This window comes from Oryza glaberrima, chromosome 4, assembly GCF_000147395.1.
Source record: "Oryza glaberrima chromosome 4, OglaRS2, whole genome shotgun sequence".
Classification (NCBI taxonomy): domain Eukaryota; kingdom Viridiplantae; phylum Streptophyta; class Magnoliopsida; order Poales; family Poaceae; genus Oryza; species Oryza glaberrima.
In genome coordinates, this window is record NC_068329.1 from 4,775,490 (window position 1) to 4,793,737 (window position 18,248).

Sequence of the window (18,248 nt, forward strand, 5' to 3'; positions counted from 1 at the left end):
CTATTTCACTATGTTCTCCGTACCCGCGGGTAGCGTGAACGTCTCGAGCATTGTGGTCCACAGCATCTCTTTCTCTGAGTCCAGGACAAAGCTGTCATTATCCCCGCGTGCCCTTGTTCTGCGCCAGTACACCGTGCTGACAAGCACGTTGTCCCTCACAACCCAACCCAACCGCTGTGGCGTACAAAATTCTTGGCTGCTTTTGCCGGGGCACTAGGTCGGCCGTCTTCGTCCACCTTAGTTATGATGTGCCGACCCTCTATCTTCTTCGCGGCACCTCGTTGTCCGCGTGCCCTCTTCTGTCCAGCGGAGGGATGACTTCCACTAGCCTCCTCCTCATCGTTCCCCTCCTCGTTCCCCTCCGCATCCCTCTCCACGTTCCTCTCCTCGTTCAAGTACTGGTTTGGATCCTCGTTCCCCTCTTCTTCGTTCCAGTACTGGCTGCTTCCCTCTGCGATTGTATCGTATAGTATCTGTTCCTCATCGCGATCAGCCATCTGTGCATACAAAAAATATTTGTTAGGTATATAGGATGTATTTGCTAACCGTAATATTAAAATTCTACTAATCTTATATTAAATCTCTAATAATCTTATATTAAATCGCTACTAATCTCATATTAAAATTGTAATAATCATATATATATATATATATATGCTAAGTATAACAATCTTATATTAAATCGCTACTAATCTTATATTAAATCTCTACTAATCTCATATTAAATCGCTACTAATATTATATTAAAATTGTAATAATCATATATATATATGCTAAGTCTAACAATCTTATATTAAATCTCTAACAATCTTATATTAAATCTCTAATAATCTTATATTAAAATTGTAATAATCATATATGCTAAGTCTAACAATCTTATATTAAATCGCTACTAATCTCATATTAAAATTGTAATAATCATATATATATGCTAAGTATAACAATCTTATATTAAATCGCTACTAATCTTATATTAAATCTCTACTAATCTCATATTAAATCGCTACTAATCTTATATTAAAATTGTAATAATCATATATATATATGCCAAGTCTAACAATCTTATATTAAATCTCTAACAATCATATATGCTAAGTCTAACAAACTTATATTAATTCGCTACAAATCTTATATTAAAATTGTAATAATCATATATGCTAAGTCTAACAATCTTATATTAAATCTCTAACAATCACTTCTTTACATCACTTGCCTACGCGAATTCCTTCGATGGCTAGCTACCACTTCGGCTTGAGGGACGACGACGACGTCTTCTCTGCAACATTACCAGGAAAATGTATTAGTCTAAACAGGCCAAGTTACATATATAATCATATATGTATTACCAGTAAAATGTATTAGTCTAAACGCGTTTCATTCACATTCGTAAGCGTTTCATTCACGTTCGTTCGTAACCGTTTCGTTCACGTTCGTAAGCGTTTCATTCACATTCATAAGCATTTCGTTCATGCTCGTTCGAGTTCGTTAACGTTTCGTGCACGTTCGTTCGTGTTCGTTAACGTTTCATTCACGTTCGTTCGCGTTCGTTAACGTTTCGTTCACGTTCGTTAAGCATTCGTTCAAGGTCGTCCACGTATCGTTCACGTTCGTTCGCATTCGGTCACGTCTCAATCACGTTCGTTCACGTTCGGCAATGTTGGGCGTGCGTGGCAGTGGCGCGGCGGCGGTGTCGGGGCGCCGTGGGCCGGCCCGGCGGCGTGCGGGCGCGGCGGCGGCGTGCCGCGGCGGCGGCGTCGGGGCCCGGCAGCGTGGGGGCGCGGCGTTGGCGTGCCGCGGCGGCGGCATGGCGTAGCGGCCCGCCGGCGTGACGCAGCGGCGTGGCGAGCTCGAGGCGGGGGCGGCGGAGTGGCAGTGGCGACGGCGTCGTCGGCGGTGGCGGCCGCGTCGAAGTCGGTCGTCGGCGGTGGAGACGGCACGGGGTTGCCCTTGGCACGGTGGCGGCGAAGGAGAAGCCAAGATCGAAAAACGTCTAAGTGTTGGTGGAGAAGACGAGGGTGCACCGAGAATATATATATACCCCAGATCTTTAGTCCCGGTTGGTGAGAACATCCGGGAGTAAAGATCTTTACTCCCGGATGTTCTCACCAACCGGGACTAAAGATCTTTTCCCGCTATTTCCAAATTCTTTTTAAACCCGGTTAGGGTTAAGAACCGGGACTAAAGATAATAGCAGTTGTGTCTTGAATTTCATTGCATATGTGTTTCTAAAATAGTAAATAATGCATTACAATTATTTAATGTCGAATAATTAATGACAAAACCTTCGAAAAATTATTGTTGTATGTAGTAGAATACGTGGATAATATATAATAAGCACATAAATGATTTAAAATTGTTAAAAATTCTAATAATCATATATAATTAGCATATGCATGATATTAAATTGTTAAAAATTCTAATTAACATATGTAAATAGCACATGCATGATTTAAAATTAATACAAAATCTAATAATCATATATAATTAGCATATCATGATATTAAATTGTTGAAAATTCTAATTAACATATGTAAATACCACATGCATGATTTTAATAAAAAATCTAATAATCATATATAATTAGCATATCATGATATTAAATTGTTGAAAATTCTAATTAACATATGTAAATACCACGTGCATGATTTAAAACCTTTAAAAATTCTAATAATCATATATAACTAGCATATGGATGATTTCAATTTGATTAAAATTCTAATAATCATACATAATTAATAAAAAGTCTAATAATCATATATAACTAGCATATGGATGATTTCAATTTGATAAAAATTCTAATAATCATACATAATTAACATATGCCATACAACAATTGATTTGTATGGATATTCAGTACATCCAACATAGTTTACATCGTGTACAGAACAATTACGGCAATACATCGGCGGTGACGGTTGACCGCACGTACTTTCTCCTCACTATTGTTCCTTCCTTGTGATCGCTACGTGAGTAAGGGGTGTCTTCATTTGATAGGAGGATGCTAGGGTCAATCGTCACCGTGAAAGGGGGTTGCCCATCAAACTGATCGTAATCCTCGTCAGTCTTGTCCTCTACTCCGACAATTTTTCTTTTTCCTGGGAGAACCACGTGGCGCTTCGGCTCGTCAGGCCCTTTGCCCTTTTTTCCTTTGCTAGACATGTCCTTGACGTAAAAAACTTGGGTTACATCATTGGCAAGGACAAAAGGTTCGTCCGAGTATCCAACCTTGTTAAGGTCAACCGTTGTCATCCCACTGTCATCAATCGTTTCGCCTCCACCAGTCAACCTAACCCATTGGCACCGGAACAGAGGGACCTTAAGAGGTCCATAGTCAAGTTCCCATATGTCCTCGATGGCACCGTAATATGTGCCAGTTGTACCATCGTGTCCCATGGCATCGATACGAACAACACTGTTCTGGTTCGTGCTCTTCATGTCTTGGGCCCTCGTGTAGAATGTGTACCCATTGATTTCAAATCCCTGGAATGTCGCGATCGAGCCAGATGGTCCCCTCGCCAGGAAGGCCAGTTGTTGGTTAATCGTCTCGTTACCCACGAGATGTTGTCGCAGCCACGTAGAGAAAGTATCAATGTGATGCCATGTAATCCATGCATCGGACTTACCGATGTTTCTGGCGCGAACTAAAGCCAAGTACTCCTCGATGTAGGGAGCCACCAATGAAGATTGTTGCAGAACCGTGAAATGGGCTTTACGGAATAAATTGTTGTCTACCGTCATTATTGCTTTCCTTCCGAGAGTCCCCTTTCCCCGTAGTCTCCCTTCATGGCGTGATTCAGGTACCCCGATTGGGCGAAGGTCTTCGATAAATTCTACGCAGAATTCAATGACCTCCTCTGTTCCATACCCATTGGCGATGCTTGCCTCTGGACGAGTACGGTTACGAACATACTTCTTCAGAACGCCCATGTACCTCTCGAAAGGAAACATGTTGTGTAGGTACACAGTACCGAGAATATCGATCTCTTTGACAAGGTGACAAAGCAGATGCGTCATTATATTGAAAAATGAAGGTGGAAATATCAACTCAAAGCTGACAAGACATTGCACCACATCATTCTGCAGGGCTTCTAATCTATCAGGATCGATGACCTTCTGCGAAATTGCGTTCATGAAAGCACATAGCTTTGTTATTGTTGCCCGGACATTGTCTGAGAGGATACCCCTTATTACAACTGGTAACAGCTGTGTCATCAACACGTGACAGTCATGAGACTTTAGATTTGTGAACTTCTTCTCCTTCGTGCTTATTATTCGCTTTATATTCATGGAGTATCTAGACGGTACCTTGATGCTCTCCAAGCATTCAAACATACTTTCCTTATCTGCCTTGCTAAGAGTGTAGCTGGCTGGACTCAAGTAATGGCTTCCTTTCTCCTTTGGTTCCGGGTGAAGGTCACCGTGTTGTTCCATATGCTTCAGATCATTACGTGCTTCCAGTGTATCTTTCGACTTTCCATATACACCTAGGAAGCCAAGAAGGTTTACGCAAAGGTTCTTAGTGAGGTGCATCATGTCGATTGCATGGCGGATGTCCAAGAATTCCCAATAGGGTAACTCCCAAAATATAGAGTTCTTTTTCCACATCGCCGCGTGACCATCTTCGCTCTCTATAGGCTGGCTGCCAGGCCCCTTTCCAAACAGTACTTTAAGATCTTTAACCATAGCAAACACTGTTTTCCCGCTGCGATATTTAGGCTTCGTACGGTGGTCCGCCTTATGTTCAAAGTGCTTGCCTTTCTTCCGTACCGGGTGGTTTGCTGGAAGGAATCGACGATGACCCATGTACACAACCTTCCTACAGTGCTTAAGATACGTACTTTCTGTTTCATCCATACAGTGAGTGCAAGCCTTGTACCCCTTGTTGGACTGCCCGGATAGGTTGCTAAGTGCAGGCCAATCGTTGATGGTTGCGAACAGCAGCGCTCATAGGTTAAACTCCTCCTGTTTGTCCTCGTCCCACACGGGGACACCTTCCTTCTTCCACAACAGTTTAAGATCTTCGACCAGTGGTCTTAGGTACACATCGATGTCGTTACCAGGTTGCTTGGGGCCTTGAATTATAATCGGCATCATTATGTACTTCCTCTTCACGCATAGCCATGGGGGGAGGTTGTAGATACACATCGTAACGGGCCAAGTGCTATGGCCGCTGCTCATCTCTCCAAAAGGATTCATGCCATCCGTACTTAAACCAAACCGTATGTTTCGTGCGTCCTTTCCAAAGTCTTTAAATTTTCTGTCGATGTTTCGCCACTGTAAACCATCGGCGGGGTGTCTCAGCATCCCGTCCTGTTGACGCTCTTCAGCATGCCATTGCATCATTCTAGCATTCCCCTTGTTCCTGAACAAACGCCTTAGCCGTGGTATTATAGGGAAATACCACATCACCTTAGCAGGAATTCTCTTCTTCGTTAGCTGCCCGTCAACTTCTCCTGGATCATCTCGTCTAATCTTGTATCGTAGTGCTTTGCAAACAGGGCATGCTTCTAGGTTCTCGTACTCTTCACCGCGATATAGGATACAATCATTCGGACATGTGTGAATCTTGGAACTTCCAGTCCTAGAGGGCAGACTATCTTCTTAGCCTCGTACGTTGTCTCGGGCAATTTGTTTCCCTCCGGAAGAATGTTCTTGACGAGTTTCAATAAATCGCCAAATGCCTTGTCACTAACACCATTTTGTGCCTTCCATTGCAAGAACTCCAGAGTGGTATCCAACTTTTTGTGCCCCTGCTCGCAACCTGGGTACAATGACGTTCTGTGGTCCTCTAACATCTTGTCCAATTTATGGGCCCCCTTTTCACTTTCGCAATCCTCCTTGGTGTCCTGCAACATCTGACCAAGATCATCCGTAACGTTGTTACCATCAGCATCCCTTTCCTCCTCGCCTGTTTGATTTCCTTCAAATCCAGCGTACTGAGCAAAGTCCGGAATATTGTCGTCTTCCACTTCATCTTCTTCCATTTCAACACCTTGCTCTCCGTGGGATGTCCAACAATTATAGCTTGGCATGAACCCCGACTCAAACAAGTAGAAATGAATAGTCCTGGATGCAGAATACTCCTTCTGATTCTTACACTTATTGCATGGACAACAAATAAAACCCTTTTGCCTGTTAGCTTCGGCCACTCTCAAAAAATAATGCACACCGTCAATAAACTCTTTGGACCGCCGGTCAGCGTACATCCATTGCCGATCCATCTACATGACATGAAAAAAAATCGTACACAAATAATTGTTCGTACAATAATGACAGTAATACAATAATTATAAAATAATTACAAACTCTTTCAACAGTCACACAATAATGACATATCATTATTCATACAAAAATTATGAAATATTACACCAAATAATTCTTATTTACTATTTATAAAGTTTTAAACTACTATTAATGTGTTGTACTTATTTTAATTTTTCATTTTAGTTTGTTTTCTATTATTCAAGATTAACTTTCACTATATTTTCCTTCTCAACTATTTTATAAAACCTTCTTTAGCAAATAAACTAAATTTCTATATATTCTTTCTTCCCCACACAAATTTTCTCTCTCATCAACTAACAACAAAATTTTGGAGACAAAAAAATGTGCAAAACATAGCTCCAAATGTAATATGACAAAAAAAAACATTGGAGGATGAAGTTGCTAACCTTTTAGGCACCTCCGATTTGTATATAATCACCAAAAGAAATTCACTAGAAATTTTGGCATGACCTCCCCTCTTTTTTGAAGAAATTTTGAAGCTTGATCGGGCTGGAGGAGGAAGAAGACATATATATAGGGGCGGGACTTTAGTCCCAGTTGGTGTTATGAACCGGGGCTAAAGATCGTCGGGGTCTTTAGTCCCGGTTGATGTTACCAACCGGGACTAAAGATCCCGGGGGGCCTGCCAAGACCTGACAGCATTTGAACCGGGACAAAAGATGATCTTTAGTCCCGGTTGGTGTTACCAACCGGGACTAAAGATCAAATATGCTCGTTACCCTTTTTAACTGGGTACTATTGTGCAACTGGGACTATTGTGGAATTAGGCCGACCGACGAAAGATGGTTTCTCCACCAGTGATATAAAACTGGGTACTTCATCTTTTTATATTATAAGACGCTTTGACGTTTTTAAGTCAAACTTTTATAAGTTACAAATTTATAGAGAAATATAGTAACATTTTTAACACCAAACATATACTATCAAACTATTTTCAATGTTAGTTTCAATGGAACAAGTTAGGTGTTATAAGAGTTGCTATGTTTCTCTATAAATTTAGTTAAATTTAAGAAAGTTTAACAAAGCATCTTATAATATTAAACTAATAAAGTATTAATTATATTGCTCTAAAGTATGAGAATTAGCATTTTGTGGGCAATCTTGCTATGCAGATAATGACACAACGAGTGGCTCGGTTGTCTTTCAAGAACTAGGAAATATTTTATCTAGAGGAAATGAACTTTTAATCACTACGCTAACTGACGGACTCATACTATCACCTCTAACGGGTTTGGCTCTCGTCAGAGATCAGTGACCAGTGATGACTCCACCTCACATCTGACGGGTGAAGGCCCGTCGCTGGTGACCAACCCCTATGATGGGCTGCTTACAGAACCCGTCGCAAATGACCACATCTCAAATGGTCCATAGGTTGGTGATGTACCCGTCAGTGGTATCTATAACCCAGAAAAATAAATTAAGAAAAACAGCTTACAACCCGGTGTGAAAAAACGAGAAAAAATGGCAACCAGTGCCATTGTGGTGCTCGCTGTCAACACTGATGAAATTGCAAAAACAAAAAAAGGATGAAATTTTAGATCACAAGAACTTCAACATTCAAACAGATGAAATTTTAGATCAGAAAAACTGTTACATTCACAGAAGGGGATGATAAGATTTTGTCAATCAATAGACAGCAATATCATCTCAGCGCAATAGAAGGAGGGGGGAGGGGGGGTAATACTTGACGATGCCTGGAGTTGCCGGCCGACAAAGCCCTTCATCTTCATCACCATGGCACCACGCCATGCTTGTCCATGAGGAGGTGGCCGGTGCTTAGGTTCGGAGGAGACAATACCTGACAGTCAGGGATGAAGAATACGACGGTCGGGGTGGATATCGCAGCGCCTAGAGATAGAGGATCTAGTGTCTGGTGGTTAGATTCGTGTCGCCCAACCACGTGGACGATGGATCTGGGACCGGCGGTCAAGGGATAGCCTCAGTCGCCACACGAGGATCAAGGAGGCGGTGCCTGGAGTTTAGATCCATGTCCCCCGACCTCATGGAGGCCAATTCCGATGGCTAGTGGTCATGGGAAAGAGGCTATGATGACCTGCAGTCGAGAGAGAGCGGCTATGGCAACCAGCGATTAGAGTAGCATCCGGTTGGGCCGAAGGGGAAGGAGGACTCGCGGGAGGTGGCACCCATCGGTCGAAGGCGCATCTAACTAGGCCGAGAGGGAAGGAGGGCTCGTAGGATGCGGTGCCCGTTAGTCGGAGGCGCATCCGACAGGGATAAAGGCAAGGGACCCGGGGAAGACAACGCCCAGCGGTTGGAGGAGTCGCTAGGTGCTCGTCGGTCGGAGGAGGGGACGACGCCCAACAATCGTTGCTGCATCTGGCCACAGTCAGTCGAAGGGGGAGGAAGCGCCCGACGCTCATCGGTTGGAGGGGGAGGCAGTGTCCAGCAACCATTACCGCATCCGGCCGCAGTTGGTCGAAGAGGGAGGCACCTCTGGGTGGAAGAATAGAGAGAGAGAGAGGAGTAGAGGAGTGAGAAAGAAGAAGAGGATAAGGAGAAGCTTCGGAGCCGGGAAGAGAAGGGAAAAAAAGCGATTTTTTTTGTCATCTTTGATGGGCACACAAATTTTACACATGTCACAGGTGAGATACCTCGCATCTATGATGGGCTGGAACAATAAGGACCATCACAGGTATTTTGCCACCTGTGACGGGCCAAAATTTGCACCCGACAAAGGTAGACCTATGTCGAGTGCAAATTCCAACCCATCACACGTGACCAAATACCTGTAATGGGCCTCAGCCGATGGCTTCACCTGTTATGACCTTCTAATGGACCATATGTGATGTGCACTTCAGCATGTCACTGGTGGGCCATCACAGGTGGGCCGATCTAGCGTAGTGAATATTCGAGGGCTTAGTAGGTCAGCTGTACTGCTGTACTGATCTGAGGTAATTAAATAAGGTAATTGATCGAACCAGTCAAACCCTCTCCCAAGTGCCACCATAGAGAACAACGGTGTCCCAGCGACCTTTCGGCAACAGTGGTTCAGGTTGAACAGCAGTGGTCACTAATAGAAAAAAACATTTTTCTAGGCGGACAAAATCAGTCTTTCTAGTCGGACGGCCGGTCCGCCTGTACGAGAAGGACTGAGAAAATGAAATACTTTCAAACCATTTCAAGCTCCAACTCTGCTCCAACTCTGCTGTATGTAATATTACATCTATACAGAAGATATGTTGCACCTATTCTTCACATATTCATTTGCCACACAATGCTGGAGTTATGTGGGGATACAGATATGGAATTTATGAACATGGTGATTTCAGCAAAACAGAGCTTTGGGTTCCCGTTCTTCATTGAAGTCTTTGCAATCTCAATCTGGAACATTTAGTAAATCAGAAATGATTTGATCTTCAACAGCATTGCACCGGGCTTCAACCTGTGTAAATGTCGTTTCTGGGAGGATTTTACTCTACTTTTGTTTAGGGTAAAGGAGCAAGGTAGACTCTTTTGGCAATCATGGATTGACAATTTGTAAATTTCACTTCCCCCTTCGTTTTTTTATAGTCTTCTGTAAATATTACTCTATCTCTATGATATTTTGCAGTAGGAGCCTCTCCTACTATTTCCTGTAAAAAAACCACACACCTCGAACCCTATCGAAAAAATGGTTTTGGGAATTTTAAAGGGAGAAGCTCATCATGTCCAAGCGAACCCGCCAACAGTCCGAAGTTACTATGTGAGATGTGAAATAATTCCCGAAATCTAATATTGTAAAACATATATGAGTTTCTCACTAAGCATGGGTAAGCATTATCCTAAAAGGTCAAGTAAGCATCAGTTCTCACTAGCTTGTATTTGTTACCTACAATTGTTGAGGAGTAATGAAGCAATAACAAATAGTAAGACCATAACAAGGAATGATAGGCATGCCTAAGTAAAACAATTATACGCGAGAATTTAATAAAGTGTAATGCAATACTTTAAATTAAAACAGTTTTGCAAATTCCCATGCGACATGCCTTTGCTCAAAGAAACGATCTTCTGAAACTTCAGCGCAGAAACGAACCGCACTTTAGGATCCTTCGGAATGACATGAACTACATGAAGCACACAAAAAAAAAAGATAAAACCCTATTCAAAAAGCAAAGATCAGTACATAAGAAGCACAACCATGGATTCTTTAGGTTATAATTAAGAGGCTTGAACAGATAGATTCAGAGTTCGTATGACCAAAATATAGTCATCCAAAGCTTATTTGTTGTTTAATGGAGATCTACAAATTATTGAATTAATTTTGCAATATAAAACATGTTTATTGCTCCTAGAATGTCAACCTCGAGACCATGGTAGACCAAGTGCACAGAAAATGCTCACGGGTCTATGGAAGTGGACCCGCGTGTCAACCGAAGCCAGTTGCCCACAAGCGGGCCCCACTAGATGCAATGCGCACAACCACGTGGCACTGACGTGGCCTCCACTCGTGCACACCATGATGACACGGGTGGCAACCGATGCCAGCAGCACGGGGATCAAAGCCCTCTAGAAAACGGTGGTGAATAGCGATGCCACAAAGAGAGAAGCCACGACGAGAGGAGAGGAACTAGCATGGCTAGAAGAGAGCGGCGACGAACTTGGCATGGAGAGGATGGCTTGGGGGACATAGACAAATGGGTCGGTAATTGGGAGACAACTTCGGTGGTGACTTTTGGGCGAAGACGAAGTAATGTTAGCGACGCGTAGGGCTTGACAACGTGAAGCTGGCGATGATGACGACAAAGCCTGATGGCTGCAAGGGCTTCAGCTTGATGGAGGAAGGGGCGACGCGGACAACGTTGTTGCGGCGGCCTTCGGGTGATGGGAGTACGAGGCCGTGCTAGAGCTCACTGTTATGACAAAAAATGGGATGTTTTATGACAAAAATAACTATAGAAATTTCTTTAAAGAAACTCAAACAAATCATTTTTTTAAGTTTATAGTGGTTAATACTCAATTAATTATATACTAATAATCCATCATTGATATGTATATGCTAGAATCGGCTCATCAGTCCCAGCTGTCTCGTACGGCTGCGTTCGAGCTAGCACTTCGGCTAGCAGTTTAAGCGCTACCAGAAGCAGTTTAAGCGATACCAGAAAAGAGAGAAGTCATTACCACATGATTAAGTATTAATTATTATAAACTGAAAAACTAGATTAATATGGGCTTTTATAAAGCTTTAATATATATTTTTCTTTTGCACATAATACACCGTTTAGTAGTTAGATATGAGTCTTAATAGAAAACTGAGGAAGTTGTTTAGAGTTGAAGCTTATAACTCAGCCTTATTCACAGGCTGATTAAGATAGCTTGACTGGGTCAATCGACTGGCCGATCGAATATTTTGTTATTCCTAACTGGCTAAAAACTGTTAATACGTTTATATAGGATCTTGCGCTACTTGACATATACTTTTCTACCTTTTTCTATCATTAGCAGATATATGCATGAAAACTCCATTTTGAGCAAACAATTAGACCATTACCTGGCAATGTTTAGGCCCTGTTTTAGTTCCCCAAAAGTTTTTCCAAAAACATCACATCGAATCTTTGGACACATGCATGGAGCATTAAATATAGATTAAAAGAAAAACTAATTACATAGTTAAGGAGGGAAATCGCGAGACGAATCTTTTAAGCCTAATTAGTCCATAATTAACCAGTAACCTACATTTGCTAGTGACGGAATAATTAAGCTCAAAAGATTCGTCTCGCGGTTTCCAGACGAGTTATGAAATTAGTTTTTTGATTCGTGTCCAAAAACTACTTCTGATATCCGGTGTGATATAAAAATTTTTATTTCGCAAACTAAACATGCTCTTATTGTACAGAAAACGAACGCTACAATCCAGGTTTAATGAAAGGACACAGCTAGCGTATCGAGCTAGCAAACATGAATTATACTGTCATGGTATTTAAGCGGCAAAAACACGCAGAGCAAGGAAGGTCGTCCTGGAAAACGACATGTAGCAATAAACAAGAAGATGTAAGACACCATTTTGCTTCTACCTTTGCTGTGGAATATAGTAAGCAGTACAACTAAACTACAAGGAAAAATATAATCTTGCATCATTACTCATGAATGACCCTTCTTGGTCTAGAAGACAATACCTGCCATTAAATTAGGCATGTTCCAAGTAATTTCCTCGGCGAGCTATAATTGGTTCAGAGGGTATCTGCAATTCTGCCTAGAACCAACCTGAGCAGTAGCATCCAGAAAGGCATAGGTTTTCACATAAGCTGATTCACCAGAGCATAATAAAAATGATCTGCCTGGAATGGGTCGCCAGAAACTATGTCTTAGATGTTACAACTATGTTTAAAATTAATACCTTTGTGGGCAGCTGAATACAATTTTTAAGATGTTAATATCTTTGAAGAACAAGCTGAAAACCGCGCAGACGTGCAGTGATCAGGCATGGAAAACTAGGCTGGATTTTAACCTTTGAGGCTGAGTTCTTTCCCCAACTTTTCCAACTCACATCCCTCGTTTTTCACGCGCACGCTTTTCAAACTATTAAACGGTGTATTTTTTTAAAAAAAATTCTATACGAAAGTTGCTTTAAAAAATCATATTGATACTTTTCAAAAATAATTTGATAAATACTTAATTAATCATGCGCTTTTTCGCGCGTACGTTTTTCAAACTGTTAACCGGTGTGTTTTTTTGCAAAAATTTTCTATACGGAAGTTGCTTTAAAAAATCATATTGATCCTTTTTCAAAAATAATTTGATAAATACTTAATTAATCATGCGCTGATGGACTACTCTGTTTTTCGTGCACAAAAGATTTGTTCCCAACCCACCCAAACGAACACAGCCTAAGTCCTTAGCACCTTAGCACCGTGGTACAACATAACGGCGCCAATAATGTTTACGCCGTCCCCCTCGCATCATTAATGTGAAGGAGGACAGCGCCAATATCGTTGGAGCCGAGTACCTATTTGTAAAAAAAATAAAATAACCTACTTTTAGCACAAAAGGACCTATTTGTATTAACAAATAGATTCTCAACTCTAATGATGCTAGCACCGAGGACCTATTTGTAAATATTTTTTTATTACAACTAGAGCCTTTTTAAAAAAAATACAAATTGGTCATCAGCGCCAACAATATCAGTGCCGTCCCTTTTATATTAGTGACTTAGCTTCCACCAAGGGGCATCCACCAAGGGGATATGGGGATGACGCAAACGTCATTGGCACCGTCATGTTGGACCACGGCGCCAATGACGTTGGCTCTGTGAAAATGATCATTTCTAAAATAAGTTTTCTAAAAGGATAAAAAATGTGAAAAATCCTAGAAAACTAGGCAACCAAATCAAATTAAAAAGAATCAATTAATGATTTTTCCACTGTACTGACAAATGAAGCTGCTCGGAGAATATAGCTTTTTAGTTTAAATCATAATGACTCTTTCTTTAACTATCTCTAAAATACAAGTTTTCTCTAAATCAGCAACCCTTCCACTTTCATTATCAAAAATAACAATCCTTCCTCTTTATGCAGCAACTTGGAACCAGCACTGACGAACTCCATCGAGCTAAAAATGGCAGCATAAAAAATACGGGGATGGATAGCCAAATCTAGTTGACAGGATACGCTCTTATGCAGGAGATGAGCATGAATACCACCGAGAAGACGCAAAGAACAAACTGAGATGCCTTAAGGAGAGTCTACTGACAATCCAAGAAGTGAGACACAAAGCTGGGATATTACAAGCTAATAAGGAAACAAACATTGGAAATAACAGATGCTACTTATACTTATCAGGCTGAGGATGTTCTGGAGTTATATGGTTACCGAGTTCTAAAAGGACAGGCTGAAATCATGGGCTGCTATACCTGGGATTTAAGCGGCAAAACTACGCAGAGCAACAAAGGTCCTGGAAAACGACAGGATTACATGAAACAATAAACAAGAACAAGAGACCATTTTGCTTCTACTCTTGTTGTGAATATACTATGCAGCAAGCAACTACAAGAAACCCAAAACGAAAATGAGTCTTGGGAGACACTACCTGCAATTTTTTAGGCATGTTCCAGCTTCCAAGTAGTTTCCACATCGAACTATCATTGGTTCATACAGAGGGTATCTGCAATTCAACCACGACAATACTGCCACTCCAAAAGTACCTAGTTATTAGAACGAATGTGAGCACCAGAAGTCAGAAATTCATAAAAAATTTTCACAAAGATATTAGTCACCTGAGCATTAAAAAATGGTCCCCTTGTAATGAATCACCAAAACTTTTTTTACATGCAACAACTATGTTTCAATACACATAATTAAGCATAAGAGACTATGTGGCAGCTCAATATTTTTAAAAAAAAATTGCAGTAACTTTGTGAAGAAAACCACAATCAGTGTAGTGAGCATACACAGAAAACTAAACAACGAAATTACAGTAAAAACAAGCAATACTTTTTCTATTCTACCATAGGACATTAGAATATGTAGTGTATGAAGCTGCTCGGAGAAGTAAGACAGCTTTTTTTGTATTATAATGATTCTTTCTCTTTCTTGACTACATCTACATACAAGCTCTCCACATCACCAATCTTTGCTCTTTATGCAGCAACTTGGAACCAGCATTGAACAACTTCTCAAAGTTAAAAATCACAGCTACAGAAATAAGGGGGGTGGATCACCTCAGCCTGCATCTCAATTCTCAAAGCTCATTGATTGATCAGTATTAATGAAGACACAAAGGACAACCTGAGAAGCTTTAAGGAGAGTACTGGAAGTCCAAGAATTGGTAGACAGAGCTGAGAGATTGAACCTGCATCGAACAACTCCTTGGGGAACAATGGCGACTACAGCAATAGGGGGGATGGATCGCCTCAGCCTGCATATCAAAGCTGGTTGATAAGGTGTGTTCTTATGCAGGAGATCAGTACGAATACCAACGGGAAGACACAAAGGACAAACTGAGAAGCCTTAAGGAGAGTCTACTGACAGTCCAAGAATTGGTATGCAGAGCTGAGAGATTGCAAGGTAAGGAAACAAACATCGCAAATCAGTTAAGGGGAATTAAAGATGCTGCTTATCAGGCTGAGGATGTTCTGGATTTATTTGATTACCGAGTTCTAGAAGCACAGGCTGAAGTCATGGACAAGGTGACCACTAAAGCTCAAGTCATGGGCAAGGTGACCACTAACTCAATTTCATCTGCCATAGCTGGTTCTTCTTCATCCTGTTCCTCTTCATCATCCTCCATAACCACCCTTAGCAGTGATTCAACAGTAAAACGGTCAGTTCGTGCTCTCAAACGATTCCTTTTCTGTGATGAAGATCTCACTAAGTTAGCTGCTGCAGTGACTATATTTAATGAGATTGATAGTCGGATGAAAACACTCCTGGAGTTACTGAAGCTAGAAAACAGGGCACCAGAACATCCAGTTCAGTGGCGCACAACAACCTCGATGCTGGACACCACAAAGTTTTTCGGACGGGTTAGTGAAGGTAAACACCTAAAGAAGTTACTTATTCAGAAAAATGAAAAGTCCAGTCAACCTTATGATGTTATATCAATTGTTGGCATTGCTGGTGTCGGTAAGACTGCGCTTGCACAAAAGGTGTATAGCATTTTTTATGATAAAGAGAAACACTTTGATTTTATGGCATGGCTCCATGTTTCAAATAAATTCGACGTTGAACGCCTAATAAAAGAGTTGGTACAGTCAGTTCACCTTTGTACAGCTGCTGAGTTGAGCAGCATCAGTAGTTTAGATCAAGCTCAGAGGATACTTAAGGACAAACTGAAAGGTAGCAGTATTGGTCAAGAATTGGTAAAGAAGTTGGCTGGTTCACCTTTAGCAGCTCAGACAGTAGGGAACTTATTAAAGTTCAAACTAGATGAAAAACACTGGGAGACAGTCAATGGAAGAAAATTGTGGCAGATAGAACAGAAGGAAGATGGTATTATGCCAGCACTGAGGTTGAGCTATGTGCGTCTTCCTAATCATTTGAAGCAGTGCATTATTTATTTTGCCTTATTCCCTAAGAATTACCAACTTCGAGGTGATGCACTATTAAGGATGTGGAGAGCTCATGGTTTCGTTAACAAGGAAACACCAGATGAAACCGCATATCGTTACATCAATGATCTTTTACAGATTTCATTCATCCATAAGGTAGCCAATATAGAGGATCATTATGTTGTTCATGACTTGCTACATGATTTTGCTGAGTCAATCTCAAATGGTGAACACTTCCGTATAGAAGATGATTTCCATGTCAGTATTCCGACAAATGTTCGCCACCTATATGTCAATGCAAGCAACATATCTACTGTGTATGCAAGCCTTGAAGAAAACATAGAAATAAAGAAAAATTTGAGAAGCTTAATAATATGCAAGGCAGATGTTGCCTCCTGGAGCTGGACCCGCACATCTAATTTCAACTATGCTCTGGAAGAAACACTGAAAGAGTTAGGAAGCTTACGGGTATTAGTGCTCCGCCATCCTGCTGGTGTTCTGCCAAACAACATCCAGCATATGGTCCACCTTAGGTATCTGGACATCAAAGAAAGCAGAGAATTTACCTTTCTGCCTACATCGTTATTTGGACTCTACCACTTGCAAGCATTGAGTCTGCAGTCTCGGTATGTGAATAGGCTAAAAATAGGACTCGAAAATGGCATCAGCAGGTTGACCCAGTTAAGATACTTAGATGCTCCACCAGGAATAATTTCAGGCATAAAATTGATTGGCAAGCTCACATTCCTCCAGGAATTCAACCATGGCAATGCAAAGAAAAGAAAAAGAACAGCATCATTATAGAAAAACTGTAAGTATGACAAGTGAATTCCCTCCTTAATCATGAATTATGGATTAAAGAAAAATCTATAAGCAAATGAATCATGTCTAGTTTGTGGGTACAATGTATATAGTTGTAACAAAAAATCTTCTGTGAGAGGCACAATGGTACACAAGTGGTTAGTAGTTGTAAATCGTCATGCAATTAATTTAGTAGGTGGTCGAATTCCTAATACCCCGATATTATGATTACATATAACAGAAGATCGGGAAACAACTTCATGCTCTGGTTATGACAAACATACATAAAAATTCAATTAGTTAACTGAGGATTATGCAGGTCACTACATATAACGTCTAACCACTGTTCTAAAATTGCATCATATCATTTGATTTTGGCTAATACTTCTCTTCTGATTCTATTACAGCAATCAAGAATGCATATGCGTGCACTCGCCTTTTATGGACAACTGGGTCACTGCAAAAAACTAGTCAGACCAGGAACCTCACACCAGAAAAAAGTTCATACTGTATGTAACGAAGAAATCAGTTTTTTCACTCTCAGTTGCACATGATACTCTAAGAAGAATATATATCGTGAATAAATAACTAATTGTGTTTTCTATCTTGCAGGCACCGTGTTATTTCTAAAAAGGAAACGACATGTTTTCAACTGCTAACATGGTGAGACATTGTCATTGCAATTAAACTTAAGGAGCCGGAGACATCAGTACATCGAGAGCAGATAGGTTGAGCTACGGCAGCTACAGGAAAATTGAAGGTAGACCATGGTCCTTGATAATATGTGTCATGTGCAAAAGCTAAATTGTAAATAATTTAGCTGCTAAGTTGTGAAACTCACTAGGCCAACATGCAGGAACATCTCAAACAACTCAGGATTTAGATGATTCGGTTCACATGAACAATCTTCACAGTGCTTGTTATTTTTATGTGAACGGAGTCATCTAAATTTTCCCTGTTCGTTATCGGCTTCTTCTTTATGCCATGATATGCAAGTCATTTGTGTTTTCCCTAAAAGTTCACATGAACAATAGTACTTCACACGATAGAATGTGGAGGACATTTGAGAGCACAATTTCCAAGCCTTTTCATCCTTCCACTTCTTTATTTGAAGTTGATTCACCTTTCCATAAAGTTTCACCATTCATAATCTTATTTCTACTTGTCCAACAATAGTACT